The following is a 14,282-nucleotide window of genomic DNA, read 5'->3' as shown; positions in this document are numbered from 1 at the left end:
GAGAGAGCCACCTACTCATGTGTTGAGACCAAGATATTCCAATCCAACCATATGAATCTTGATCTCTAGCCTTCCCCAAGTTTCTTTCCACTCAAATCATCTTTCCACCAAATCCAATCCTATGAGAGTGAGTTGAGTGTTGGGGAGACTATCATTTGAAGCACAAGAGCAAGGAGTTCATCATCAACACACCATCTATTACCTTTTGGAGAGTGGTCTCTCCTAGATTGGTTAGGTGTCACATGGGAGCCTCCGACAAGATTGTGGAGTTGAACCAAGGAGTTTGTAAGGGCAAGGAGATCGCCTACTTCGTGAAGATCTACCCTAGTGAGGCAAGTCCTTCGTGGGCGATGGCCATGGTGGGATAGACAAGGTTGCTTCTTCGTGGAGCATTCCTGGGTGGAGCCCTCCGTGGACTCGCGCATCCGTTACCCTTCGTGGGTTGAAGTATCCATCAACGTGGATGTACGATAGCACCACCTATCAGAACCACGCCAAAAACATCCGTGTCTCCAATTGCGTTTGCACACTCCAATCCCATCCCTTTACATTCTTGCAAGTTGCATGCTTTACTTTCCGCTGCTTATATACTCTTTGCATGCTTGCATGAATTGTGTTAAGATTGCTTGACTTGTTCTAAGTTGATAAAATCTGCCAAGAACTAAAATTGGGAAAAGCTTAAGTTTTATTTGGTCAAGTAGTCTAATCACCCCCCCTCTAGACATACTTTTGATCCTACACTACCGCCGTTGGATGATGATGCTGCTAGTACAACTCAGGATTGTACGGGACATAAGGTAGATGGATTGCTTCACAGAACAAAAGAGCAAACTAAAACCAGGATCGCAATACCTCCACAACCACCACAAGCAAAAAGGACGCAAACAAGAGAGAGGCCATCTTCAGCCCTCCTTCCTCCTCGTGATCCACTCCTGCATCCTACTATGATAACTCCGCCGTGCCCCATCCCAGAGGGCCAGCAGTAGACTCCGGTGGAGTTGCGATCATACATGCACGTAAGTGAACAAAATTTAAGTATAAACTGCATTTTAACGTGTCGTTTGGATTATTTTTTCTTTTTCTGCAGATGCTGGATCTCCCGGATTATCTAATACCAAGACTAAAGATGCGATTCCAGAATGTAGAGAAAGCAAGGGAATTTTACAACAGATACGCCAGACACGCTGGTTTTGGAATTAGTAAGACGGGAGGGAATGACAATCACATGTATTTTGTTTGTGCGTTCCAAGGGAAACACACAAATTCTGTTTCAGAGGCTGACAGGAAGCGAAACAAAACATCACAGAGGACAGGCTGCAATGCAAGAATGAGGGTGAAGGTGCAGGAGGATAACACATGTGTGGTAGTGGACATTGAGTACAATCATAATCACCACCTCATGTAAACTGATGACATGCTAGTATTTGTGCACTCACACAAGAATTATGACCCCACTATTTTGGAGTACGTAAAGCTCTTGTAGTACCATGATGTCAAACATACAACAATCATGTCCATGCTGTCCGAAAATGAATATGGAAGCTACTTCCTAAGCATGACCGGACGAGACCTACTAAACGAGTAAGTATTGAAAAATGCAAATGCTGCAATGTCCATAGCATCCTAAGTTACCACCCTTTGCTAGCAAAAATAATAAATACATGTTTTCATATAATTTGTAGGAAAGCCATGAATGCAAGGAAAGATGATTTGGATAATGTATTGAAACTTGTATCCTTCTTTAAAGACATGAAGGCAATCAATGATGAGTTTTTCTATGACATACAAGTAGACAACGACAAATCAATTAAAAACATCTTCTGGTCCAATGCAAGCCGCTGAGGAGCATATTAAGACTTTGGTGATTACGTAACATTGGACACAACTTACAAGACTAACAGATTTCATATGCCTCTGGGAGTATTTGTTGGAACAAACCATCATTTGCAGTCAACGATATTTGTTGTTGCCCTGATCAGAGATGAAGATGCAAAGTCATTCAAGTGGCTGTTCGATACATTTGTACGGTGCATGAACAACAAACACCCAACTTGCATTCTAACAGGTAAGTTAAAAAAAATCTACAAGTTTCATCATCTTTTCAGTCTCTGGGTCTATATTGGGTATATTGGTTTTAACTGACAATAATGTAAACCAAGCAGTTCAACCACTGTTAGCACAGAAGTCCAACAAACAGTACAAGAAGCAAAATTATATGTCACATGTTTAGAAAAATATAGTTCTGGATGTGAAGTGTTCAAATATAGGAATCATAGAAGTTCAAGGACACTGTTGTAAGAAAAAAAATATGTAACATGTTCAGAAAATATATTTGTGTATGTGAAGTTCAAGCACTGGTATGACAGAAGTTCAACCACACTGCTATAAGAAAAATGTGTGTGACATTATTATATAGTCCTACTGCTACCTGTGAAATTCAAGTACATGTATCCCATAAGTTCAACAACACTGCTATAAGGAAAATATATGTGACATTATTAGATAGTCCTACTACTACCTGTGAAGTTCAATCACTGGTACCACAGAAGTTCAACAACACTGCTGTAAGTAAATTTTGTGTGACACTACTAGGTAGTCCTACTGCTACCTGTGAAGTTCAAGTACTTGTACCACATAAGTTCACCATCAGTGCAAGAAGCAAGTTTCATTTTTTTAATTTATGCAGACCAGTGCCCGTCAATGGCGAAAGCTATACCACAATCATTCCCAAATACCATCCACAAGCTATGTCGTTGGCACATCCTGAAGAAGTTCAACGAATACCTCATGTTGCTGTACAAAAAGTATAAAACATTCAAAGAGGAGTTCACAACTATCTTAAACTGGCCGCTAATGACAACAAAGTTTGAAGCTGTCTAGACTACGCTCGTGCAGAAGTACAACCTGCAGAACGACCAGATGATGATGCAGCTCTGGAGTGATAGGAAACTGTGGATATCAGCATACTACAAGAACATTTTCTGTGCTAGAATGACTTCTACACAATGAAGCGAGAGCCTGAATCACGTGCTCAAGAGAGGGTTTTTCAAGGGGACCTAGAACCTACACAAGTTTTCTAGGCGGGTAAATGCTTGCACACAACTCAGATGCAGAAGGAGAACGAGCAAACAATGACCAACATGGTATTAAGACAAAAAAATACCCCCATATTGTGACTTCCTTGAACATGTGCACTTGGTATTTAAAAAATGAAACCCATGACTCTGCTAGACTAATATCTTATTTTTTGACATGTGCAGAGCAATCCTATGACAAAAACAACTTGCGGCTACGAGGAAGACATGACTATCAAGTACTCGAGAGCCGTGTACAGCGAGATGAGAACTAGGATGAGAAAAGCCACACTATTTCGTCAAAAGCCTACAACAAAGCCCACTAAGTACCTTGTGTAGTACCATAACAAGGCTGACCATGATGATGAAGAAAGCTTTGCCTGGTCAAAGCATGAATTCCAGGTTGTAGCTGACCAAAAGAATGAAATATATGAGTGCGAATGCAAGCTTTGGACACACACACACGTGAGAAGAAAAACTAACTCATTAAATACTGAACTAGTAGTATCGTATCAATATACAAAACTCATTGCTGGCTCACAAACTATGTATTATGCATTCATCACAAAAATGCAGGTCTATTCCGACTTCACATAATGAACATACTGGACTACCTGAAGCCTGACAAATTTCCTGGCAAGTATATCCTCAAATGGTACACAAAGACTGCAAAATCACAACCAACATTTGATACAAGGGACTACAACACAATTGCATCGGATGGCAGGTCAAGTCTATCCAAGCAAGACATCCCGCTGCAGCTAAATTTGACGGTTAACAAGAAAGCGATGGGATGTGAGCAGCAATATGACAAAGCTTCTATGTTCTCAAGAGGCTCGTGGAAGAGCTTGATGCAATACATTCAGCAAATCAAGCGGATGCTGGCGAAAGGATGGCTGAAGAGTATGCTGAAATTGAAGATGACCTTCATTATTATGAAGCTGAAATGCTCCAGACCCCTGATCAAGCCAACCAATGCAAGCAGGATGTTGACCAATTAATGCATCAACGGCAGCAGAAAGAGACAATAAAACTGTCACTGTACTCTAAAACAAAGGGTAGGAAGAAACTTTCTGCAACAAAGAAAAGAGATGAGAGAGCTCAAATAAAGGCACCATCTGCAAATAGAGTCGTCGTGCTGGATGAGAATGGAATGCCACTTGTATATAGGCAATGTAGTGTGTGCAAAAAGGTTGCAGGACACAACAAACTCACTTGTCCAACACTCTTAAAAAGAAACAATGCCCAGGAGGTCAAGCAACCCAAATTTCAAAAATAGCAACCCAAAGTTCTAAAACAAAACAAGGGACCACACCCAGACAAAGCTAGCAGCAGGCTTTGCAGCATATGCAAGGAATATGCTCCACACAATGCACGGACATGTCTGAAGCGCGCAAAAGCTGAAAAGTCAAGCCAATAGCCAGAAAAGAAACAGAAAGCAAAACCTAGAGCCAGTAACAAGAAAGTGGTGGAAGATGAAGAGGAGGATGAGGAAGACGAAGATGAAGACATCATCAGAGAAGAGGAAGACGAAGAGGAAGATGAAGATGAAGACAAAGAGGAAGATGAAGATGAAGAGGTACATGTCAAACAAGAACCATTACAAGCAAAGCCAAGGAGGAGCGCAAGGCTGATGAACAATTAGACTAGGTCGATTAAACAAAGCAAACTTATGTCATGTCAGTGTGTAGAATATTATTCCACTATTGAACAGTATTTAGGAGAAGCTTACTTGAACTTCTATTGTTGAAGTTTCAAAGAAATAATATAATAGAAGTTCAAGTAAGATTACTGTAGAAGTCCTGGTATATTATGAGAGGAGGTGTTGGTGATGTATTAAGAGCAAGCAGGAATAAAATGAAATATACATTTTGAAGTTCAAGTAAGCTTACTGTAGAAGTCCTAGTATATTATGAGAGAAGGTGATGTGCTGGTGATGTATTCCATAAAAGTGCAAGTAGGAATAAAATGAAAATATACACTATGAAGTTGAAGTAAGCTTACAGTAGAAGTTCTGGTATATTATGAGAGGAGGTGCTGGTGTTGTATTCCATAAAAGAGCAAGCAACAACAAAATGAAAATATACAGTATGAAGTTCAAGTCAGCTTACAGAAGAAGTTCTGGTATAATATTTGACGTAGGAAAAAATATGAATGACAAATAAGTATTGCCGTAAACTAAGGTAGTAAGCCTAAGATGACGTGTTCAGATATTGTCGGTGTACAAAAGTAGGGGCTCTGCTTTGTATCCATGTACTTGTGCATGCGAAGTCAGAGCCGCGCCCACGGCCACAATTAGCAGGGTAGAGGAAGGAAGTCAAAGCCACCAGGTAATCAAAGCAACGCCAAGACAAGACACAAAGAGCAAGTGGGCGAGGCGGAATCCCCAGGCAAGAGCCTTGCCGGGGCGGCCTCCGCAGCCTCGACAAGAGCCTTGCCGGGGCAACTTGCCCAACGCCAGCGGAGCGCGCCACCCTTGAGCCCAAGGGTTCCAATGCCATCAACCGCATTGGAACCAAGGCTCGGGAGGCGCCTCCATGGTGGCATGCAGATCTTCGTGAGGATCATAAGCATGCAGGACTAGATGAGGACTAGAAGACGACGATCCTCGGCAAGATCCTTGCCAAGGAAATCCACGAGACCTCCGGCAAGATCCTTGCCGGGGACGACCACAGTGCCACGGCAAGACCCTTGCCGGGGCCCTGGGAAGACCCTTGCCGAGGACATCAGCGGGGCCGCGGCCAGGCCCGCACCCACCAAGGCTCCACCGCCGTTGCCAGCACAGCCAGCTAGGCGCGCACCTGCGTGGCAACGTGCGGACTCCAGACCAACTCAACAAGCACCTGCGTGGTGGCATGCAAATCTTCGTGAAGACGTGGCCACCGCACCAGCTCAGCAGCCTGCTAGCCTACATGGCGCTGCCCGCCGCGCTCGCCAGGACGCGTGTCAAAGCAGGGCGAGGCAGCAACGGACGGGACATTCTTCGCTACCGTCCCCCTATAAAGCAAGGGGACACCTAAGGGGCGCATTTAATGCGCCTTGTCCTGTAATGACAGGCGATAAGCTTGGATACTGTACACTTTCCACCGCCTGTGTGCCACCGTGGCATCCCCTTTTTCCTATAAAAGGAGGCCCGAGGTGTACTGGAGAGGGATTCGGCTCTTTTGAGCAAGTCATGCACCATAGCTAGCTCAAGAACACTCCAATATACACCAAAGCAGGACTAGGGTATTACGCATCCTCGCGGCCCGAACCTGGGTAAGCGATCTGTGTACTGGCTCTTAGACCCGCTGTTTCCACAACCCCTCGCCCGTCGACCATAGTAGGGATTCCAGTGATCCCATAGGTGTCGTTCCCATCGACATCTTTGGCGCGCCAGGTAGGGGGCACATCTATGAAAATCCGGTCTAGCAGCTAGTCAAGCAGTTCTTCGTCGCCATGGCTCCCAAGAGGAAGACAACGGCGGTGATCGGTTCGTTCGGAGCCGGACAGCCCGTACCAGTGCGGGCAGGTAGCGGGGCGATCGCGGACAGAACCCGGGGCATGGCCCGTGAACACCCACATTGCTCTGGCAGTCAAAGCCTGGCGAGCAGCATCGTTCGTGCGCAAGACGATGGTCCGCACGCCGCCACATCCAAAGACGGAGTTGAGCCCCCCGCAGGCAGCGTGGGGACCTCCAAGGGCGTCACCGTGCCACCTACTAGCGGCGCGGCGACCTCCAAGACGCCTATGCCGGCGCCCACGATGCGCTCTTCACAAGTTGTGCGCGATGAGCAGCGTCACCACACTGGTGACCCTAGGCGCCGCCGTGGTAAGAGTCCTGCGCTTCCTTCGTAGGACGAAGGGGGCCAGCATGCATGCCGAGGTGCTAGCGAAAATGGCGGACAGCCACAGGGCCGTGATAGAGCTCCTTCTAACATGGTTAGAACTCGAAGCGCGTCACTGTCCACGCGGCTTTCACCACCGCCCACGCCAGCGGAAGCTTTGGCGCGCGCGCAACTGCTCCTCGACTTTCCTTCGGCTGCAGAGAAGCTCGACGAGTGGAGAGCCACCGTCCGGAGCCTCGTCGGCATCGCCAACAGAGATGATCCGTGACCAGCGAGGCCCGTGGGCCGACGCTCTGTCGAGCCACCGCATGCCAGTATAAGAAGGGCCAAAGGTGATGCAGCCACGGTGCACTCTCCTCCCCCACGCCAGCTACCGAGGGTGTCGATCCATTGTGATGACACTTGTGATAACATTTCCATAGCCTCGTCCGATCCACGGAACCACCGCGATCAGCGCCAAGTTCTTCAGGAGCGAGCCCTTGAAGACGCTCGAACCACCATCGAACGCCGGCATGATGCGCACCACTAGTCGAATAGGCGGGCAGGGCCCACTATGGACCACCCAACACTGGGAGGCGGCTATGGTGGCCTACCCTACAAGGTAGGTTGCCCATCCTTTACCAGTGAGCTGCGGCAGTTCCAGTGGCCCTCCCACCGCACGTTCAAGCCTGACGTTGGCGAGAAGTACAACGACAAGATTCACCCGTCAGAGTTCCTCAGCATCTACACCATTGTGATGCAAGCTGCTGGAGCCCGCGACGACAAGGTGCTTGCCAATTACTTCCCATTGGCGCTTAAGCCCAATGTCATGTCATGGTTGATGCACTTGCCGGCAGATTCCATTTCTTCTTTGTCGAATCTGTGCCGTGAGTTTGTTGGCACCTTCACTGGAGGCCATCAAGCTCATGGGCAGGCAAGCGTTCTGCATATCATCCCCCAGAAGGAAGGAGAAAGCCTGCGCAAGTACATCCAGAGGTTCAGCCGGGTGCAGTACAACATCCCAGACGTTCACCCCGCCGCCGTAATCAGCGCATTCCATCAGAATGTGCGCAACCGCAAGATGCGTGAGGAGCTGGCGATGAACAAGGTCAGAGATGTGGCCGAACTTTATGTTCTGGCCGATAGGTGCGCTCGAGTTGAAGAGGGAAGTACCCCGACGAGGATGCCGGTGCGGAAACTGACTCCATGGACGACTATATCGCCGCCCCGACGAAGAAGGGCCAGCGCCATAACAGAAAGCGCAAAGGCAAGGCTATGCTTGCCGTCGAGGGATCCGATGACATCAGCGCCACCAAGAAGGACAAGGCAAGCGATCCCGGCAAGGAAGTTGCCGTGTGTGCCGCTTGTCGGGCCTTGGCGGCTGCCGACAAGCCAGGAAGCTCCGACAAGCAGTATTGCAAGATCCACCAGCCACGACCTCCAGAACTGCCGACAAGTTGAGCTGCTTGCCGAGAAGCAAAAAGCTGAGTATGAGAGGCGGGACAAGGAGAAGGGCCAGGACGGTGCCGAGGGATCCGACAAGAATCAAGGAGGCCAAGGAGGCCGTCGTGGCAAGGATAACCAGCAAGTGAGGCCTGCCCAGGGCCGCGACAAGAAGCAGGAAGACGATGATCATGACGAGGACGATGAGTCCGGCAACCACGAGTTTCGGAAAGCTATGGAGGCCATGTGCGTCGACGGTGGTGCCTCGCTGCATAGCTCTCACTGCCAGCTCAAACAGTGGGTGCGTGAGATCACAGCGGTGGAGCCATCATTCGACGCATGGAAGCCACCGAAGTGGTCCAACAAACCTATCATCTTTAACACCGAGGACAACCCTGATCGCACAACTGCGGTCAGATGTTTGCCGTTGTTGGTCTCACCAACGATACGCAACCTCAAGGTGATGAAGATACTAGTTGACGGCGTGGCCGGTCTGAATTTGATCTCGCCTGTTGTGATCAGAAGGCTGCAATTTCCTGATGGAGACCTCGAAGAGGCGGACACGTTTCAAGGGGTCAACCCGGGAAGGAGTCAGCCGAAGGGATAGGTCACACTACCCGTGATGTTTGGAGGCGAGTTGAACCATAGGTTGGAGAGGATTGTCTTTGATGTGGCCGAGATCCCCTTGTCCTACAATGGGATCCTCGGTTCCCCGGCACTAGCCAAGTTTATGGCGGCGTCGCATTACGCCTACAACACATTGAAGATGCCTGGGCCGATGGCCATCATCACCGTCCCCTCCGACAAGAAGGATGCGCTGATCTGCGCTGACCAACTCTACCGGGAAGCAGTTGCAGTGACTGCCGCCAAGGCACTTGCTCCTGCCGCTGAAGCCCCGAGAGGGAAGAAGACCGGCGAGACCTCTCACACCCACTCCGGCAAGCGCACCTCTTCGGAGTGTTGTGCCCCCGTCGAGGACGTGCCAGAGAGCTCCACCGACAAGAGCAAGAAATCCAGAGCTGCGCCACTAGAGACCAACAAGGTGTCCATCAAGGAGAATGGCACGGGGGGGGGGGGGGCTTTCACCATAAGCTCCACCCTTGATAGAAAATAGGAAGGCGAGCTCATTGCTTTCCTGCGGGCGAATGTCGACGTGTTTGCATGGCAAGCATCCGACATCCCCGGTGTTCCCAGGGAAGTGATTGAGCACCATCTTGATGTCTGTCCTCATCTGCGACGCGTCAAGCAGAAGGTCCGGAAGCAAGCTTTGGAAAGGCAGGAGTTCATCACAAAAGATATCAGGAAGTTGGAAGCGACAGGTTTGGTGAGGGGAGTGCTCCCTCCGACGTGGTTGGCCAATCCGGTGGTGGTGCGCAAGGCAAATGGGAAGTGGAGGCTATGTATTGATTACACAGATATCAATAAGGCCTGTCCAAAAGACCCTTTCCCGTTGCTGCGCATCGACCGGATTGTTGACTCCATGGCCAGGTGTGACCTATTGTCATTCCTTGACGCCTACTCAGGGTATCACCAGATTTTCATGACGAAAGAAGATGAAGAGAAGACATCATTCATCACCCCGTGTGGCACGTATTGCTTTTTTACGGATGCCTTTCGAGTTGAAGAGTGATGGCTCAACCTTTGCAAGAGCAGTCCAAATTGGTTTTGAGCCCTAGCTACATAGAAATATGGAAGCTTATATGGATGACATAGTGGTCAAAACCAAGCACAAGGCAACACTTGTGCAAGATTTGGAAGAGACATTTACAAATTTGGGCTAGATCATCCTCAGACTGAACCCTGAGAAGTGTGTCCTCGGTGTTCCGTCTGGAAAGGTTCTCGGGTTCTTTGTGTCGCAGTGTGGGATTGAGGCAAATCCAGACAAGATCAAGGCCATTGAGCAGATTGAGGCACCTAGGCGGATCAAGGATGTGCGTCGGCTCACTAGTTGCGTTGCCACCATGAGCAGATTCATCTCCAAATCTTCCGAGCGTGACCTTTCCTTCTTCAAAATCTTGAAAAAGGCGGGCCCCAATGGAGTGGACCCTAGAGGCCGAAGCAGCACTGCAGGACTTGAAGAGATACCTCTCCTACATGCCGATACTAGTTGTGCCTAAGACACAAGTGCCGCTCCTGCTGTATCTAGCGGCAATGAATCAAGTGGCACTGCCGCGCTAGTGGCACAGAGGGAGATTGATGAAGGGGCAGTGGCAACGCCAGGACTGGCAGATGGTGAGCCAGGGCTCCCCCCGGCAGAGCCTGGTCCCGGCAAGGTGAGGCCCCCAACAGGGCCTGATGCCGGCGAGACAGGGCATATGCAACCAAGCGAGGCGGTCCAGAAGAAGAAGATGACACAGCACCCGGTTTACTTTGTCAGCTCCCTCTTGCAGGGGGTTAGGTCGAGGTACTTAGGTGTGCAGAAGTTGCTCTTCGGCCTTCTTATGGCCACGAGGAAGCTGCATCATTACTTCCAAGCACACGAGATCACCATCGTCACCCGCCTCCCGTTGCAACGGATACTGCATAATCTTGACTCAACCGGAGGATTGTGGAGTGGGCCTTGGAGCAGTCGAGCTTTGATTTGAAGTTTGAAAGTACTTCTATAGTCCAGAGCCGAGTCTTGGCAGAGTTCATCGCAGAGTGGACCTCGACGCCCGACGAAGAAATCCAGGAGACCACTCTCCCTCGCAAGGAAACGAGACGCAATTGGATTATGTACTTTGATGGGGCTTTCTTGCTGCAAGGCGCCGGTGCCGATGTGTTGCTCGTCGCACCCACCAGAGAGCACCTCAAGTATGTAATCCAGATGCACTTTCCCATGGAGATGTCGACGAACAACACTGCTGAATACGAGGGATTGCTTGCCAGTCTCAGGATCGCGACAGACCTCGGGGTCAAGAAGCTCATCGCCAGGGGTGATTCATAGCATGTCGTCAGGCAGGTCAACAAGGATTATCAAAGCCCACTGGTGGAAGTCTACGTGGATGAGGTGAGTGTCGGTGTCAAAACCGGCGGATCTCGGGTAGGGGGTCCCGAACTGTGCGTCTAAGGCTAATGGTAACATGAGGCGGGGGAGACAATGTTTACCCAGGTTTGGGCCCTCTCGATGGAGGTAATACCCTACTTCCTGCTTGATTGATCTTGATGATATGAGTATTACAAGAGTTGATCTACCATGAGATCGTTGAGGCTAAACCCTAGAAGCTAGCCTATGGTTATGATTGTTGTCCTCCTATGGACTAAATCCTACTGTTTATATAGACACCGGAGGGGACTAGGGTTACACAGAGTCGGTTAGAGAGAAAGGAATCTTCATATCCTAACTACCAAGCTTGCCTTCCACGCAAAGGAGAGTCCCATCCGGACACGGGACAAAGTCTTCTATCTTGTATCTTCATAGTCCAACAGTCCGGCATATGCATATAGTCCGGTTGTTCGAGGACCCCTTAATCCAGGACTCCCTCAGTAGTCCTTGAACCAGGCTTCAATGATGATGAGTCTGGCGCGTAGATTGTCTTCGGCATTGCAAGGCGGGTTCCTTCTCCGAATACTTCAAAGTAGATCTTGAACATAAGAATCGTGTCCTGCTCTGCAAAACAAATTCCACATACCACTATTGAGAGTACAATATACCACGAGTCCAATCTGCTGACAATGCATAGCGTGACATCATGCCACGGCCCGGTCTTTATTCAAACCGTTTTCATCCTGCCCTTCCGTATTTCGAGGCGCAGTTTTATTGGCATGTCTTGTCCAAGCAGAGATCGTGTCCCCTTATCAAGGGATTCTCATCAATGCGGGCATGGGTAACCTAACCGTGCCATCAGCACGACGCTTGGGAAATAAGCGAGTTTTAGGGCGAGTGGGGAGGCGCACAGTTTTTACTGCCTTTATAAAGGAATAAGGATTCTCCTCTTTCACCCACGCCCTCTTCTTCCTCTGCTCATCCCTTCTCGAGCTCTAGCGCCCAAGCACCCATCTCTTCCGCCCGAAAAGCACTCCAACCATGTCTGGATCCGGAGCGCAAGGCAAGTGGCACTACAAAAAAATACACTTCCATGATGATACGTGTTTGTCATAGTAGGTCGCGTTTTTTGTCATGCATGTACATCCATGACTATTTTATGACAGAATCAAGATAGTCATACCTGTGCTGTCATAGACGTGTTCCATGACATTACCAAAATTATCATCACGGAAGTGTCCACTTCCATGACGATAAATCGTAGTCACAGAAGTGCTTTCGTCAAGGGTGACCGACATGTGGCATCCACCGTAACAGAATGCCGTTAAGCTATCGGGTCCCGTTTTGGATCCGATAACCCGTTAACAGCCCGGACGAATGGGGATTTTCCACATGTAAAATCATCATTGGCTGGAGGAAACACGTGTCAGCTCCCCGTTGGCACAGGTGTCACTCATCCAATGGCCGAGATGCACTTATGAAATGTTGACACGTGGACCGGCCCAAAAGTGGCCCATAAAGTTTAAATGGGCCGACCCAACTAAAGGGACACAAGATTTTGCGGTCCATAATGGGCCGACCCAGCAAAAGGCCCATGAGATTTTGCAGGCCATAATGGGGCGACCCAGCTAAAGGCCCACAAGTTTTTGCGGGCCATAATGGGTCGGCCCAGCTAAAGGCCTGCGGGATTTTGCGGGCCATAATGGGTCGGCCCAGCTAAAGGCCCCCAAGACTTTGCGGACAATAATGGGCCGGCCCAGCTAAAAGCCCACGAGATTCCGCCGCCCATAATGGGCCAGCCCAGCTGAAGGCCCAAAAGATTTTGATGACACTAGTAGGCCGGCCCATTAACAGGTTGCCATGTTTTGGGCCAAATGCCGGCCCATATTTGATCCGGTCCATTAACAACCTACCACGTTCCGGGCTTAATAGAGGCACATATGAGATCCGGCCCGTTAAAAGCCTCCCACGTTCTGGGCCAAATTACAGCCCAGATCAGGTCCGACCCTTTGAGAGGCTTTGGGCTAAATTATGGCCCATATTAGGTTCGGCCCGTCAACTGGACGCTATGCTTTTGGGCCCACTTGATAAAGGGGCATTTAGTAATTCGGCCTGATATTAGTTTTGGCCTGTTAAAGGCCCGTTTAACATTTCGGCCCTATATATATTTCAGCCTGTTAAAAGCCCGTCATATAGTTGGGCCTAACTATGGCCCCGTTTGCATCCGACCTGCTCACAGCCGATAATCTGATTTGGCCAAACAAGGACCGAGACAATTTTGGCCTGTTATAAGCCCATGATTTGATTGGCACAATCATGGGTCGGGGTCTATTTTGGCCTGCTGCCGGCCCGTGAGCTGTTCGGCATGTTTTAGGCCCAACCTACTTTTTGGCCTCCTAAAAGCCCATAGAGTTTTCCTGGGAAAATAGGGCCAGCGGTTTACTCGGCCTATTAAAGGCCCGAATCTACTAGTGGGCCAGTTTACATTTGGGCCTGTTAACGGACCAAGATGACGAGGCCCATTATGCGGATCATACATAGTGATTTGCATGACGGCCCGATTATGTATCGTAATTTTATGGTTTGGCCAGTTTAGTGTGAAGACAGGATATATATACAGTAAAATAACTACAGCATCATGAATAAGAAAAAAACCTAGACTATACAATAAAGAAATTATGGCATATTACATCCACTGGGCATCAAAGTTCGCCACTATGATAATAAAGCACAAGCAGACATCAGATTACATATACTGGGCATCAAAGATCGCCACCAGTGCAATTAAAGACGCCGACAAAATAATATACAAAACGGACAGCACTTCAATAGAATTCAAGAAAGGTTAGCCCTGCTCGGAAGCTGCAGCGCAAGCAGCTGAGCAAGCTGATGAGACTGCACTTGTTTGACACTTATATCCTCCTCACTCTGAAAGATAAACAAGCAAACAGATGACAGGTTTTGCACATATAAGTATCAGTGCTGACAATTCAT

The sequence above is a fragment of the Triticum aestivum genome, chromosome 5B (assembly GCF_018294505.1).
Source record: "Triticum aestivum cultivar Chinese Spring chromosome 5B, IWGSC CS RefSeq v2.1, whole genome shotgun sequence".
Lineage (NCBI taxonomy): Eukaryota > Viridiplantae > Streptophyta > Magnoliopsida > Poales > Poaceae > Triticum > Triticum aestivum.
The sequence above is the reverse complement of the archived record's forward strand: the minus strand, read 5'-3'. Positions refer to the sequence as shown.